We start from the raw sequence: 5,244 nt of genomic DNA, 5'->3' as shown, positions 1-5,244 counted from the left end.
TTTATTTTCTACATATTGAATTATACTGAAGTTACTGAAGTGACCTGCACACGTGTAGGTATGTAAGCATAAAATGCCATAGTGATTATTGACAAATCCATTTTAATCAACAGCTCTGGGCTAATAAACCGATGACCCCTTTTCAACGTAATGCGAAATGTGTTACTTTCAATGCTGACATTTCATATTATATTATTTCCATGTAGTTCTGGTGATTGTCTACCTGTCATATATGAGGGTAGACTTACATACACACACATATGCGTATATGAATAGGAGCTTACAACCGTGTGAAATTCGACACTGGCAGTCAATTATGAGTGATATTATTTTAATACACACACACATTTAAACAGTGCCCTTGGAATTTACATTAGAGTCGATGTGGTGCCTGCAATCAATAACATTTGTTTTTATTTTATGATGTGAGATTTATATTTTATTGTCTTAACTTTTTTTGGTGCCTGTAAGCAGCGTTTTCACACAACGCACGGTGCGAAGTGTGCCTTGCCGAGCATTGGTTGGCATATGTGCTGTATTTTAAATTGGTGGCGAACAATCATCGACCTGCGTTGAGTGGGAAGCGGTGCATGCTGCCATCTTATGGTAGCGTGTGGTTCTGCCATTGTTCGTGAAAGTGTGTGAGTGTGTAGCTTTTGCTGTTTGGAAGTTTTTTGTTTGCTTGTAGAATACCTTTGGGCGCATTTTCTATCATCTTTCAATGTCGGTGGAGAATGAAACTCATTTACGATATACGATGCGTGTGACATATTATATTAGAAATGTTGAGAGCTGGGGTGTTACTGATGCTGTATATATATACTCGTAGCATGCCTTCGATGGAGTTCTAATTTTAACTACATACACCTCAATATGCAAGGTACTTGATGTCAGCTTATATGTTATTTTCATTTTATATCAATTTTTCTTTATCGACATAATGCTAACCCTTCGAGTGACTTTTGTTTTTATTTTCCGCATTGATGCTCATAAATCTTTTATTGTCCATAACGTCAAGCCAAACTTTTTGATATCGCCCAATTTCAACTTTGTGTAGCCGCCCAACCACTTCGATTATTGAAATTTACTTACCTTAGCTTGCCGCTTTGCAACTTTCCCATTTTTTTTTTTTGTAGCATTTCGTATCTACTCGCTCTACTCCGTTAATTTTTCTGTTTTGTTCTGCTTATTCGCCTTCAATTTCTATTTCACTTTTGCAATTTCACCCTTGATACACACACATACATGCACGTGGCTGGCATTTCCCAATTCTTCACGCATATCTGTCAAACATCCTGTTGTGTTGTGAGTTACTCATACGCACCGATGTACGCAACATCACAGGTGAAAGCACAGACGCAATAACAGCTTGAGCATAAAATATGAGAATAGAGAATTGTGTTTTTTGTTATGCAAATTACTAACTACAATTCGTTTGTGTGCGGGTATTGGTCGCTCTGTTGCTTTGTCGTTCCGCTTATGTACGGAGTGTTTTTTGCTTTTCAGGAGTCAACTTGTCCATATGTGATGAGTGTTGAATTTATGCATTCGTTTGTGATTTTTTGCGCTTCTGCTCCTGTATAAACGCATATGCTTTGTGTTACAATGGCGGAAATGGTAAATTTAAGCTTCTTGCTTGTGCGGGTTTCCTGTTCATATCGTTTTTTCATGTGTGCGTGGTAGCATTTCAGCTTACGTACATTGTCCATATATGTGCTCATTTCAGTAGTCATTAAATCTGAAAAAATTATCACCTGCACATCGTTGAATCAACCCACTTATGTAAATGAAAAAATGTGTAAAATCCGGTTGTTATTGCTTCAATTTATTTTTCCCTTTGAATTTTCCTTAATTGAACATTGTAATGTTTGTATATGTTTGTATAATCAGGCCCATCAGTTGCCGCTGTGTAACATCAGCCATCAATAAGTTGGTCCGAATGCTTTTAAAGGTAAACTAATAACGGATACAGAATAAATTCAGAAACTTATTCTGAGGTTCAAAGAGAGGGCTCCTAATTTACAACCATTCATAATCAGCTGCAGCGCTTAGCAACTTTTGTATTCAGAATTACTACAAATCTTTCCCTGGTGATTCGGCTACATCACTTCAAAGGCCACTAAACCTATAAAAATTTGAAGTTTTGTCTTGACTTCGTCTATCAGATAGTCATGCGAAGAGGGCTTGCAAACAAAGTTATTAATATCGCTCTAGATCTTCTTAACAAAGAGCTAAAGATGTGTCGAATAGATTTTTTGATAAAAATGGTAAAAACACTTGGTTCTTGCATTACTCCTTGACTCAGGCTTGACTTTCAGCGTCCGCTTTGCAGGCAGCTTTAACTGACTTAACTTTTTCTAGGCACCTTTGTTTCCAAGCATATACTCCTCGTATATATTAAGAACAAGTTGCGTTTATATTTCATTGCTTGCTGAGATTTTCTTTACTACACTCAACATTAAAATAGGGCATTGGCAATTCACAAAGTTAAGTGTGAATTTTTTGGAACCCAAGTTGAAGCTATGCTGCATAATTATCTAAGAGTATCTGGGTTGTAGACACATGTGCATGTGTGTTTCTGTGCACAGTTGCGATCACAGCTGATAATATTAGTTTCATTTACATATTCGACAGCTGAAACAGGCGAGCTAAGGGCAGGCGCAGCCAACGCTAGCGCACATTGATGTCAATATGCCGGCGCTTCATTTTCCTCTCGTGTTTCCATTGAAATGAACTGACAACAAAAGCACCTTTTTATTTTAACTAACATTTCCTGATACTTAAGTGTGTATACTCAAACGCCAGCAAGTAATTTCGCGACCTTCAATATAACGTCTGCGGCGGTTGAGCGGGCTGGAAGCAGCGCATCGCCCCGCCGTGGCTCAAATGACGCACGCGCAGCCATATTTGACGTTTTACACCGCCACAATTACATTGACAAGCGTTTACGCGTTGTCGACGATGTACAACACAAATGCGCACGAGTGCACAGCACCAACAACCACTACCAAGCAATACATGTCAGCAGGTGTCTCTGCGTGTGTGTGTCGGTGTGGCACGCCATAAAATATGCAAATTAAATGCTACTTACCCTCTACTGTAGGCACTCAATGTCATTACAACGCTCCCGTGATTATGGCAACAACAGCAAGCGACAACAAGAAGCATGAATTACAAATAACAAACAACAAGCTGCGCCACCAACATCTCACACCATTGCATTGTATAATTTATCACCACTAAAGGATTCAGCGCGTTGCCGATAACACAAACTGATTACACTTGTTGTTGTTGCTGCATACACTTATCATTACTGCTGTTTTTATACCACATTTGGTTGTAGTTGTTCCACTATTACGTAACTCATGCCACTTCCTGCCGCCCACGTCACTGTCATATTTCACAGGAAATTTTAAGCTTCGAACCTACAGCTTGCACTTTTTCGTAAATATTCTTTTAAAGCTCTCCAGCAGGAGGGTGTGCCGCCACCACCTGAGAAAATCTGAATCGTCACAATCTTCACATTTTATATTTAAAGGGAAAATTAAAAAAATATGCCTTCAAGAGCCTATTGTAAGAATCTCTATTTTGAAATACCAGCGTTTTCAGCACTTCCAAGCACGTCGGCACCAATTAAATATCCATTTTTAAGTCTTTAATAAATATACTTATATATTTATAAATATAACAAAACTTATTTTTATTTGTATTTAAGTATTTAGACTAAACACGGTAAGTTTGAATCACACATTGATAAAATAAGCAAACTGAAGTTACCAATCTTAAACTTAGCAAAAATAGCCAAATTCGGTTTATAAATCTGCTTAGTCACTGTGTACCGATTATGAAGCTCCCAGTAGTTTTGGTTCATCCATACAATAACAGAGTTATCTAGAGGAAATAAGATACGCTTGTTTCCCTTAGCATAGTCATGTGACGACTTTAGATATGCTTTCAATCAATCGATGTACCCGCCCAGTGCATACTTCTGATCTGCAGCAGTAGATGATAACGCATCTAGTCTAATACAGCTTTTTAGTCGTATAATGTTCTAATGCTCTTCTGTGTTCGAAGACAGCCCCTCCTAGCATTGTTTAGGCCTTTTTGTTGAACATAGTTGAAGAATAATCGAATAGAGCAGAAATCAAATAAAAAAATTCAAAATTAAAAATAAATATTAAACAAGTATGGAAGGGCTAAGTTCGGGTGTAACCGAACATTTTATACTCTTGCAAAGATCAAAGCAGGGAAAATACCTTCAGCTGTTAGGTGAACTTTATATTAAAAAATTTTGCAAAACAAAAAAATAAATGGATTACAATTAAATTTGGTATTTTATTAAGTTATATTATAGGTCCTACACTCACTTAGTTTTATGGCTATACTAATTATTAAAATAATCTACAAATGAGATATATGGCATATAAACTCAACTGAAGAAACTAAATTTAATATACAATATTACACAATTCATTATTTTAGAGATATAAGGTTTAGACCAATTGTTAGACCAATTTCATTCATATTCCCACATAACTTTAAAGAAACTTATTCATTTAATTTTATCATATATGATACATATGTCATAAGGCCAACCGGAAGTTTGAAAATCTTATGATAGGTATATGAAAGATAGCGGTAGTATTGAACCGATGCATCTATTTTTGGCGATGCAACATACTCTTAATAGAATAAAATACTCGCTGAATTTCATTCAGGTATCTCACATACCATTACCAATCATATGGAGCAAAGTCAGTCGGATGTTTAAAAATACTGATATTAGTTATATGGGGCTAGGTCATGTTTTCACTCGATTTTACTTTTTTTAAGCACAAAGATACACTGAAATAAGAAAATAAACTCTCTTATTTTTATCGACATAGCTCACATATTGCCTGATACATGTGGTATAAAATCACCTGAAAGTTCGGAAACAATTTTATTAGGTATATGGGGGCTAAAGAAAATATTGACGCGATTCTATCCATTTTTGACAATCAGACATACTATCATCAGGAAAGCAATATCTCCGAATTTCAATTATATATCTCATACATTGAGCGATATTTTAGAGTTCTGTAGCTCAATTTACGGCTTAGTTATAACTAGCACCTTACACGTTTTCGATTAATGGCGTTTTGTGGGCATGGCAATGGTCCGATTACGCCCATCTACGAATTTGTCCTTACTTTTTTTGCCAAGGAACATGTGTGCCAAGTTTCATCAAGTCATCTTAATTTT

This window comes from Bactrocera oleae, chromosome 2, assembly GCF_042242935.1.
Source record: "Bactrocera oleae isolate idBacOlea1 chromosome 2, idBacOlea1, whole genome shotgun sequence".
NCBI lineage: Eukaryota > Metazoa > Arthropoda > Insecta > Diptera > Tephritidae > Bactrocera > Bactrocera oleae.
The sequence above is the reverse complement of the archived record's forward strand: the minus strand, read 5'-3'. Positions refer to the sequence as shown.